This window comes from Lissotriton helveticus, chromosome 4_1, assembly GCF_964261635.1.
Source record: "Lissotriton helveticus chromosome 4_1, aLisHel1.1, whole genome shotgun sequence".
Lineage (NCBI taxonomy): Eukaryota > Metazoa > Chordata > Amphibia > Caudata > Salamandridae > Lissotriton > Lissotriton helveticus.
This window is the reverse complement of record NC_136063.1, coordinates 1,858,457,917-1,858,470,781: the sequence shown is the minus strand read 5'-3', so window position 1 is coordinate 1,858,470,781 and position 12,865 is coordinate 1,858,457,917.

The window sequence follows — 12,865 nt, the reverse complement described above, 5'->3', positions numbered from 1 at the left end:
TTTCCACTTTCGATGTGTGCTGCAGAAATCAGTACACATGGAAAGAGCGAAAAACAAGGAGAAATACAAATATTTTCTCCTGAATACACCTGCTCTGAGGAGGCGTAAGGTTTTGGCCCTGCCCCAGGTTTACGCAATTAAGTAAATCTGGTGCAGCATCAGAATCCATGAGTGCTGCTTTGGAATACCCACCCCAACGCCCATTGAACGCCTCCTAGATGCAGAATAAGGCAGCGATTTGCACTGTTTTGTCTTACTCCATATCTATGAGGCCATGCAAAGCCATGCAGAGTGGCTTTGTGTTACCTCATAGATATGATTGATAGGCTTGCGCAGCCGGAGTGTCAAAAAAAGGGACGCTCTGGTGGTGCAAGCCTCTCATAAATAAGCCCCTGAGTTTTTGTCTTGGTCATTTGCATGGCCAAATATTAATATGAGCTGGCCCGGAGCTCAAACGCCCCCAAAGGCTCAGCCCTGGGGCATTAAAAGGCTTTTTAAGGTTAACAGTCTGTTGCCATGCCCATTAACAATGTTGTGTTAAACTTTGCCATGAATATCATGGTGGTGTCAGCACAAAAAACAGCAAAAGATCCATTGTGCACTAGAAGACAACCCCTAGAGTGTCAGTCACATAACTTTTTACAATTTAAAATAAAACCCTGGACTTGGGGGACAGTTTTCGGTAAAAATAAAAATAAATCTACGATATCGCCGTGGTCAGACAAGTAGTTTTGCACTCGAAAAAAAGGTTATCTGAATATGTGAGTTAAAACAACGCATGGAAATAGGTTTGCGATCATGGCCCATAATTTTGACAGGCAGACACATTTCAAATCTCAGTCTCTTTCGTAGCCTGTTGGAAGCATTTGTTGCTTCTGAGTGCCAGTTTGAAACATGTCATACAAGAAGTGATGAGTGAATAAGCATAACAATTTCAAGTAATTTGAACTTTATAAACTCTGCATATAATTATGGCATGCGTGACATGCTCTGCTTCCACTGATCATACGCCAGCAACATGGTGTGCACCTGTCTCATCCACTGATCTTCTTCAGACTGCATGCTGAAATAGATTACACCTGTACATACGGACCCGAGTATCTCTAAAACACATTCCGAGTCTGGGCTGAATTAACGCAATATTGTTGTTTTCTATTTTGGATGATCATCTCCAGAGACCACATACTAGTGTGATTCTTCAGTCTGCGCTTGATTAAATGTTTCGTTTGATCAATTTAACAAAAAGAAAGTGTTGTTTATAACTGGTCAAATCTGGTGAAATGTAAGAAGAGAATGCTTTCCTCGTCTGGTTTGGTTTTACTTCTAAGTATGACTTCATCCAGGCTGGAAATGTGTGATGATCTGCACAAATTGCCTATGGTGGAAGGCGTCTTTGTCTGAAAGCCACATATTTCTCCAGCACAACTGAAATGCATTTCTTGATTGAGCCTTCAGTCTTGCAGACTATCTGTCCAAAAATGTACAAGAAATCGCCAAACAAAATAAATTCACTGTGGTAAGGGTTTAAGTAGGGTTTTTTTACCAAATAAAATAAATTTGGTAGAAAATTGGTGTATTAGTTTAAATACACAGACGTATATGTGTATGTGTATTTAAACTAATATTTATTGTGATTTCATGTTATTCATAATAGGTTTAGGGATTAACGCTAATAAAGCAAGACTGCAATGGTAGTTAAAGGTATGCAGTGCAATTCACAGAAGTCATAGCAGCCTAGGACCACTTGGTAAGGACATACATCAGCTGCATGTTTTAGAATTGTCAACCACGTTGGTGTTGGTTTTAGAAATTTCCACACATAAAATATGTACTTACAACATTAATGGTGAAGCTAGGCAATCTGTACCAATGGGCATTAAAGGAACAATATTGTGCTTTAATTTATCAATGATGTAATTTGTGATGTCATGAGTGATGTAATGTCTGAAGTCTTAAGTAGTGCATGGTGAGACACAAGATACATTTCGCTCAGTAAACTATGAGTGATGAACTTACGTGTTTTTGGTTTGTAAAAGTTAATTTCATCCTTATTACAAAGACTATATATATATTATATATATATATGTATATATATATATATATATATAATATATATATATAGTCTTTGTAATAAGGATGAAATTAACTTTTACAAACCAAAAACACATACACACGTAATGTTCGGAGCCGGACATTGTACTCCGGTGTGGAGGAAGCCGTGAGAAGCCCCTGCGAGAGAAGCACACGTGTAACTCTAACTGGAGGAGCCGAATATCTAAACAACACAGAGGTATATCGGCAGCCGGGTCGGGGTTTGCCTGTTTAAGGAACGCGCAGTGAGGAGTGTGCACGTACTCGGTCCTGGATATTATCCCTACGTGACTGAGTTCGTTCGTTTTTTCTGACAAGTTGATTTACACCATATCTCACCATGTCTGCCACCGTGTTGAGAAGAAGGGAGCAGGCTGCCAAATCTGTATTCGTCACCCCGGCTGGGGGGGCGACAGCTCCGACATCACTGGGAACCGTCGCAAGCACTGCCAATCCAACTGCTCGCGATTTGTTTCGGAAATTGGAAAAACTTATGAAAAAAGAAATCTCCAAATGGTGGGAGAATAAATCTTTATCGATGTACTTGGAAGTTGGTCGCGTGCCACGTGGCCTCCGAATTACCCTCGCCCCCAGTTATGATTCACCCGATCCACTCATGCTTGAAAAATGGGCAACGACTAACTTGGAGTGTTCGGCAAAACTCATGACGATTCTGGTTGAGTTTGCCGAAAGTGATCGGATCAAAATTCAGAAGGAGGTTGAATCTGTGGAAGCGGAATTGCAAGAACTGGGGGAAAATGAGGATATCATAAAGAAGATGAGGGAGGAGATGGAGTCTCGGCTCCTCAAAGAGGAGGAAATAATAAAGAAGCGCAAAGCTTTCAAATTTGAAAGAGACAGGTTGGATTATTTGAATGGCCATATTTTTACCTTTGCTCGAAAATTCGAAAATGCAGCAAGCCAGTCGGGTGCTGGCAGCCTTGGGAATATGGCAAAGGGTAATACGAGCTCAATTTCATCTGTCAGTTTGAGTTCCACAGAAGGCAGTGAGGCAGATGGAGAACAACGCAACACTCCGGTGGGGTTTACCGCACTAACACCTGCACAGGAGGTGAGTCGCCTGTGCGAGGCCAGACGAGAGACTCTGAGACCGAGAGTCAAACTCACACAAGCAGGAAAAGTGCGAACCGCAGGCGGGCAGAACGACGACGACGCCACAAGGAGAAGTGGCGGAGCAAAGAAAAACCAACGGAGATGGCCGAACAAGAAGCGGGGCAATCAACAGGGACCCCCTCAATAATCAATCTGACAAGCACTGTCCTGAGCCCCAAAGAAATGAAAATCTTGGGCTTGGGACTCTCTTTTTGTCCGCCGCGATCATTTGACTATGCGGGCACACGTATGGATGCCTACAGATTTGTCAGAAAACTCAAACTGACTAAATTTCACCGTCTCCGACCAAACAAGAAGGTCATTGATAATACACCATTGAGTCCCTTGTTATTATCAGCAGGAGACACTCCCTCCTTCGAGGATATTTGGGAGCTACAGAATGAACAAGGTGAGACTGTGATTACTACTTTGCCAGACACCATTACTGGGTCAAATGTTTCCCGGACACCATTTAAGCCCAAATCCACCTTTAACCCCATCTCTCTTCATGATAATTTGGACATATATCAGGACCTAATGGCGGAGGATCTTAAAAAATTATATGTCAATACCAACAAAAAGAGCCAAGCCATTGCAAGACAGAACCAGTGCTACAATCTTTTGATTAAAAAACTGAGATCCAATGATAATTTGGTAGTAAAGCAGGCGGACAAGGGGGGCAATATTGTCCTTTGGGGTCGTGATAAATATCTAGCGGAAGCTGAAAAACAATTGAGCGATGTGGCCTGCTACCGTAAAACTAACATCACTTTAATCAGAACGGCCTGGAATGATCTTAATGCTAAACTCACTGGCTGGCGTAGTAGTGGATTAATCACTTTGGATGAACTAAAGTTCTTAAAGAAAGAATTCCCTGTGATACCCACATTTTACCTTTTGCCAAAGGTTCATAAAGATCCTCATGTTCCACCTGGGAGGCCAATAATATCGGCGATCAACAGTGCAACCGAAAACTTATCAAGGTACATTGATTTCTTTTTACAGGAATGGGTTAAAGGATTGAACTCTTATATAAGAGATACAACTGACTTCTTGTGTAAACTATCTCAGGTATGCTGGAATGAGAACTATATATTGATGACACTGGAAATATGTTCTCTTTATACCTCAATAAGGCACATAGATGGTTTAAAGGCGGTGCAGTTCTTTCTGGATAAAAGTCCCTTGTATAATGCACAACACAACAGAATGCTTATGGGGATGTTGAAAATATGTTTACAACAAAACTTCTTCACATTCGGTGGTCAAGCATATCAACAGCTCAGAGGGGTAGCCATGGGGTCTTGCTTCTCCCCCAGCTTCGCATGTCTACACATGGGGCTGTGGGAGGAGCAGACCCTTATGGGACAGCACAGAACAACTGTTGAACAACATGTAATACTGTACCTCAGATATATAGACGACTTGGTTTTTGTCTGGAGGGGTTCAGAGGAGAGTGCTGTTGATTTTGTTGCTAAACTGAACGTCAATGACTTAAACTTACAGTTTACTTCAACGATAAGTGACCATTCAGTGAATTTCCTGGATGTGGAAGTATATGTTGATAAGAACAAACTGGAAACCAAACTACCCAGAAAGGGTACCGCCGGTAACACCTTGTTACATGCCTCCAGTAATCATCCTCGCCATCTTATTCGCAGCATCCCCTATGGTGAGATGCTGCGCATAAAGCGCATTTGTAGCACAGATAATGAATGTAAGTTAGCCCAGAACATGTGCAAAATGCGCTTTTTGGAGAGAGGTTACAGTCACAAAATGATAGATGAGGCTGTAAGAAAAACATTAAAACTGACTCGAGAACAACTATTGGGTAATTGTCCTGACATTGGCAGCACAGTTGATACCAAAGCTGAAACCAATGAAAAAGTGCAGTGCAGGGCGATTGTTACCTTTAGTCAACAGCATGCTGAAATTCGCAGGATCTTTTCAAAAAATTGGAATTTGGTAAAAGGGGATCCTGTGATTGGGGATCTAGTGAAAAATAGACCCGAGATCACCTTCAGGAAGTCTCCTTCATTAGGCAGTGCGATTGTCAGCAACACCCTGGACGTTCCCAAGAAATGGTGGGAACGAATTGCAGGATTCAAAAAATGTCAGGTCTGTAAGGCCTGTAAGCACGCCATCAATAAAACCCATTTTGTAAGTCCCTTTCATGATACACCGATTGCTATCAAACAAAAGCTGGGATGCAAAACTGAATTCGTGGTGTATATACTACTGTGCCCGTGTGGCTTACAGTATGTTGGGAGTACTCGTCTTCCTGCCCACAAGCGCATTCTACAGCACTTGCGTGCAATCTCAGGGAAAGATCAGTCCTATCCAGTAGCGAGACATTTTGAGAAATGCCATCAGAGCAATCCAGACCTGCTGAAATATTATCTGGTAGACTCTGTTCTACCATTGAGGAGGGGAGGAGACAGAGATGGTAGATTACGTCTCTTAGAAACACGATACATCCTCGAACTCAATAGCAAGCAGCCTGGGGGTCTGAATTGCAGTGAAGATCTCTACACATATTTATGAATTGGTGTTGAGATATATAATATACCTTGTTGGCGTGAGTGTATTCGATGAGCTGTGTGACATCTTTTCATATATACGTATTTGGTAGCCTGATCATTATGAAGTTTTATGAGCAACAGATTAAGTTTTATTGCACTGTCACTTTAAGTAATGTTTAAACTGACGACCCCCAAGGAAGTAAAAAATAATAAGAGTATAGGAGATAGATCTTTAGATGGAGGGTTTATACTGCCATTACCCACTGTGGTATAATTTGCACCGAACCATGATATATATTCAACTTCAATTTAATGCCTTAAAGAGTTATGCACGACAAAATCTGAGTGTTATTTAAAACTGTATTATACATAAAGTTAAATTTTGGGATGCAATAGGCCTGCTTTATGGGTTTCTTATTAAGGAAACTGATTGTAAATATTACTTTGTTGATTTGGTGTAAATATATGAAATATGAATTATGGATATTTTTACTAAGAAGTTACACACTTTTTTTGGAATTATTCTTATAATTTTGTATATATGCCTGTTTATAGCTTTAAAAACAACATGATGTTAACGGCAGTGAATATATGTACATAATGATTTAATGTAATATGGTTCAAGCACACGACTCGAGTTGTGAACATTGCAATAATATGGCACTGTGCCCTCTATTCCTTCCTCCCTTTTTTGAATTGGTGAATACCACTTTAATTTGTAAAGGATGTACTACTGACCATGTGACCATCCATACTACTTATGTCACTTCCTTTCTTCTCTACATGACATGTGATCAAGCCTCGGCTGAGGCGAAACGCGTCATGGTGACTGGTGGGCTGTTATTCACTAATAAATAGCACGAAAAACGAGAGCACGGAGTTTGTGGCTTTTCTCAACTTTCGTTATCAGCACGAGCGTAAGCTAAGTTGACTTCGGACTTTTTGAATATATATATATATATATATATATAAAGGCTCACTTCCCCCAGTCCTGGGAGAAAAATAAAGACCGCACACACGGGAATCTTTGCAACGGCAACTTTACTCGCACAGACGCGTTTCGGAAGCAACGCTTCCTTCCTCAATGTTAGTTACACCGTAACACGCGACTTGGCGCCATTTATTTCAAATTTGACAAACGAGCTGTATTGGCAGACACAGAGAGAGGACTGACGCGTGTGCGCCATGTTGCTACTGTGTTTCATCCCACATTAGCATACTCGTATTTCAAACCATATGTTTTACATTTATCAATTGTTACATTTCTGAAAAAAGCCATTTGACTTTCTAACCACAATTTACATCCTAAAATACTGCCGTGGATCGGCACATCTCCTCTCTCTAATTTACCGGGAAATGGATTATAAATCTTGCCGTGGATCGGCCTGAGGCAACACTAAGGTTGCCATATAAATTTCCAAATACCCAATACCATCATATTTGCCAATCCCTCTCGGATGTTTACATTTCAAAATAATAACAATAAAGTTGCAAGATTTCACAAAAAACCCTTAGAAAACAAAAGAAGTATAATACATCATTAGACAAACATTGTCCCGTGATACCAGACACACAATGATGATTAATTACTGAAAGATACTATTTACAAAACAAGCACGGCAAGATTTATAATCCATTTCCCGGTAAATTAGAGAGAGGAGATGTGCCGATCCACGGCAGTATTTTAGGATGTAGATTGTGGTTAGAAAGTCAAATGGCTTTTTTCAGAAATGTAACAATTGATAAATGTAAAACATATGGTTTGAAATACGAGTATGCTAATGTGGGATGAAACACAGTAGCAACATGGCGCACACGCGTCAGTCCTCTCTCTGTGTCTGCCAATACAGCTCGTTTGTCAAATTTGAAATAAATGGCGCCAAGTCGCGTGTTACGGTGTAACTAACATTGAGGAAGGAAGCGTTGCTTCCGAAACGCGTCTGTGCGAGTAAAGTTGCCGTTGCAAAGATTCCCGTGTGTGCGGTCTTTATTTTTCTCCCAGGACTGGGGGAAGTGAGCCTTTATATTGAAGCGCGAAGCTCTGACGCGCTGAGACGAGCACCCGCTGTAAGTGTGCACCGGACCTTGGAGCAGAGAGCTTGGATGTAATAATATGCGGAGCACCGCCACTACTTGAAAAAGAGAACCGAGTGGGAGCGAGTCGGTCTAGAGGTTCCTCCGATACACGGACAGAGTGTACTCAGCGCTGCCCGACAGAATTTGGGTAAGCCGAGATTTAATCTGTCCATTTCCTTGGAACTTTGTTAAAGACACCTCCCACTATTCGAGTACTGGCTCCAGCGTAGGGAATCTTTTGTAGACGAACGTGCAACAAATAAGGGCTACCCGGAAGAGGGAGGCCGAAATATCAAGCATAAACAGCATGTTTGACATCTCGCAACGCCGTGACCTGGCGACAGGAATGTTTAAGAACAAAAATCCAGATATTAATGCTCAACCAACAACTAAGACAAAAACAGCTAATGCTCCCAGTCCACTGGCCATGCAGTTTGGCAAATTAGAAAAGCTATATGAGCGGGAGCTTCGTAAATGGTGGGAGGGCACATCACTCCAAGGTTATATTGAAGTGAAAAGAGTGCCAAGAGGGTTGCGGATATTTACGATCCCCGCATATGAACATCCGGACCCCAAACTCCTTGACACCTGGGCAGCACACATTGCGAAATCCTGCGAGGGGATGTTGGAAATCCTGGTACAATTTGCTTGGAGTGACAGAGATAAGGTCCTCAAAGAGATTGAGACCATGGAAACTGAAATAGCGGCCAATACAGACAAAGATCAGCAGGAACAACTTAGAGCCCAGATGAAGAAACGACTGGAGAAATATGAGCAGAAAATACGCATGCGGAAGCAAGAGAAATTTGAGAGGGACGAAAGGGACTATGCCATGGGCCGAGTCCTCACGTTCTCTAAAAAGTACGACCAGACAAGGAAAGACCTATTGAAGAATAAGGCTGCCGGTGCGGCTGCACTGCCGGATGTGGAGACATCAGAATCGGAGGTTACTGAGGGTGAGCAGTCGGAGGACGAATCAAGAACCCTGCCACAAACCATAGATACCCCTTTTCAGACGGAGGTACAAGTCATCCGAATGAATTGGCTGAGGGGAGGAAAGAACAAGCCCCCAGAAAACGAAGAAAAACCAGACGAGGGGGCCGGAAGGGGCAGAGGAAGAGGGAGGGCGCCGAATGTGGGGGCCCAGACACGCAGAACGCGAGCCCCGAGGGGAAAGAGATGGTGAGACATGAGGAACCAACTGATAATCTTACCATCATAAATCTCTCCGCGAGGATGCTCTTACCATCTGAAGAATCAGTCCTCAAATTGGGACTAACTTTTTGTCCAGACAGTAACCTCGAGTATACACAGACGAGAATCGATTTGTATCAATTCATTAGGAGACTACGCCTGCATAAATTCTTCAAGACTAAGCCAACAGCTGATGAAGCTAAAGTTATTAGGTCACGTTATAGAGACACTGACCTATTGAAAGTGAATGAACTGACAACTTTGGAGCTATTAGAAGAACTACGTTTGGAAAATACAGGGAGGGCGCTGTCAGTGCAACCTGAAACGCTGTCTCAGAGACTGAGGTCGGTGGATATTGAACAAGAAGCCCCGGCCAGTGGTTTAAAATTAAAGTCCAAATTTGTGCCTCCAACCCAAACCGATATGATTGACACTTTCTCTGAGTTAGTGATTCGTGATCTAAGGAGAATGCGTACACATAGGAAACCTGGGAGACACCGTGATAATCTAACAGAATCACAGCGTAACGCAATAAAAACATTGGCTGACGACACGTCAATAGTCTGCAAACCTTCAGACAAAGGAGGAAACGTGGTCATCCTGTCGCGCGAAGATTATGTCCAGGAAGCTATGCGGCAATTGCAGGATAGCTCTTGTTATGAATTGACTACAAAGCAAAGATATCAGTCAAGTATTACAACTTTGCACGGACTGTTGAAAAAGTGGCATGACAAACAGATGCTGGAAACAGAAGAATATCTTTTCTTGAAAACAACACACCCGGTCACCCCAACTTTCTACTACTTGCCCAAAGTTCATAAGAACATGGATAAACCACCAGGGCGTCCCATTATTTCATCTATGGGTAGCCTGAGTGAGAATTTGTCTAAATTTTTAGATCATTACCTATTTGAAATGGTGTTGGGCCTCAAGTCTTATATTCGAGACACCGCTGATTTCATTGAGAAAATTGAGGCAATTACTTGGCAACCAGGATACTGCCTGCTGACTCTCGACATTACCAGTCTCTACACTAGCATTGAGCATGCACAGGGAATGAAGGCGATCCAGTACTTCTTAGGGAAGAGACAACTGAAATATGCCCAACATAACGCTATGTTGATGGAGTTTGTTGCTTTTTGTCTTGAAAATAACATCTTTCTTTTTCAGGATGATTTGTTTAGACAGTTGTCTGGTACAGCCATGGGTTCCTGCTTCGCCCCCAGCTACGCGAATTTATTCGTGGGCTGGTGGGAGGAGCAGGAAGCCTGGGGGCCTGAGAAAGAACAATGGTCAAACTGTATCGTTTGCTGGTATCGTTACATTGACGATTTGTGCATAGTGTGGAATGGTTCAGTAGAAACAGCATGGCAGTATGTAAATGTGCTGAATGATAACAACTGTAATTTAATCTTCACTGGTAATATCAGCACAAGCGAAGCGGTGTACCTTGACTTGAGAATAGAGGTGATTAACAACACGATTCAAACTTCCCTCTATAGAAAGCCGACAGCGGGAAACAGTACGTTGCATGCGTCGTCCAACCATCCACAGAAACTCATCAAGAGTATACCTTATGGTGAGCTTCTACGGCTAAAACGTAACTGTTCCACTAACGAGGATTTCGAATTGGCCGCAAAAGAGAGTAATGACAGATTTGAGGCGAGGGGGTACAGTAGGCAACTGTTAAAGAACACTCTGGATAGAGTAAGGACACAACCCAGGCAGACTTTGTTTGTTAAAAAGCAGAAACCCTTTACTGATATGGAGAAATTTAGGATGGTTACACCTCACTCCAAAGATTGTCAACAATTGAGGAGTATCCTTAAGAGACATTGGCATATTTTGCAAAAGGATAATATCATAGGGAGTGACATACCTGCCAATCCCTTGATTACCTTTAAAAGAGCACGCTCGTTGAGAGATACCCTGGTACATAGTCATCTGTCACCTGTTCCGGTACGCACGAGCAACTTAAAAGATGCGAAGGGCTACTTTCCTTGTGGCCGATGCAAAGCCTGTGCCAACAGTAAAAGGGTTTACTCTTATGAAATCATGGGTTGTGGTACTAGAAAGAAGAGGAAAATAAATCAGTTCCTCACATGCACCTCCCCCTTTGCTGTCTATTGTCTTCTTTGCCCCTGTGGGCTTAGATACATAGGCAGTACAATCAACCCCGTGAAATTACGTATTCTGGAGCATATGCGGGCAATAGTAAACAGGGATTTTACATATCCTGTCGCCAGACACTTTTCGATCAAACATAAGAGCGATAGGAACCTGTTACAGTACTTTTGCCTGGATGCGATCTCAGACAATATCAGGGGAGGGGATAAACTGCAAAAACTTCGCAGGTTAGAATCCCGTTACATCATAGATTGTCAAACCAAAGCCCCCTGGGGATTAAATTGTGGGGAGGAATTGACGGTGCATCTAGGGAGTTGAAATGTCAATGCCAACCAGCATTTCCAGTGTTAATATAAAGTGAATTACAGCTGCACGACAAATGCTTGTTTTGTAAATAGTATCTTTCAGTAATTAATCATCATTGTGTGTCTGGTATCACGGGACAATGTTTGTCTAATGATGTATTATACTTCTTTTGTTTTCTAAGGGTTTTTTGTGAAATCTTGCAACTTTATTGTTATTATTTTGAAATGTAAACATCCGAGAGGGATTGGCAAATATGATGGTATTGGGTATTTGGAAATTTATATGGCAACCTTAGTGTTGCCTCAGGCCGATCCACGGCAAGATTTATAATCCATTTCCCGGTAAATTAGAGAGAGGAGATGTGCCGATCCACGGCAGTATTTTAGGATGTAAATTGTGGTTAGAAAGTCAAATGGCTTTTTTCAGAAATGTAACAATTGATAAATGTAAAACATATGGTTTGAAATACGAGTATGCTAATGTGGGATGAAACACAGTAGCAACATGGCGCACACGCGTCAGTCCTCTCTCTGTGTCTGCCAATACAGCTCGTTTGTCAAATTTGAAATAAATGGCGCCAAGTCGCGTGTTACGGTGTAACTAACATTGAGGAAGGAAGCGTTGCTTCCGAAACGCGTCTGTGCGAGTAAAGTTGCCGTTGCAAAGATTCCCGTGTGTGCGGTCTTTATTTTTCTCCCAGGACTGGGGGAAGTGAGCCTTTATATTGAAGCGCGAAGCTCTGACGCGCTGAGACGAGCACCCGCTGTAAGTGTGCACCGGACCTTGGAGCAGAGAGCTTGGATATATATATATATATATATATATATATATATATATATATATATATATATATATATATATATATATATATATACTAACTATATAGGAGCAATTTCAATGGTTTTGTATGAGTGAAATGTCCAGCTAACTATAACACCCCAAAAACTTCGTTTTTTGAGTGAATTTCAGAGGTTCTTTAAAAGCTAATTCCTAACTATATAAGGCATGAAACCTATGGTTTTTTTCAGTGAATATATATATATATATATATATATATATATATTCACTGAAATTCAGTGAATATATATATATATATATATATATATATATATATATATATATATTCACTGAAAAAACCATAGGTTTCAGTGAATATATATATATATATATATATATATATTCACTGAAAAAACCATAGGTTTCAGGCCTTATATAGTTAGGAATTAGCTTTTAAAAAACCTCTGAAATTCACTCAAAAAACTAAGTTTTAGGGGTGTTATAGTTAGCTGGACATTTCACTCATACAAAACCATTGAAATTGCTCCTATATAGTTAGTTGTACTAACTATATTTCGCACACCCGCAATCCACTGCTGAGGATGTCACATATTAGATCATTCATGACATGGTCAGTAACATCACTGATGACATCTCAA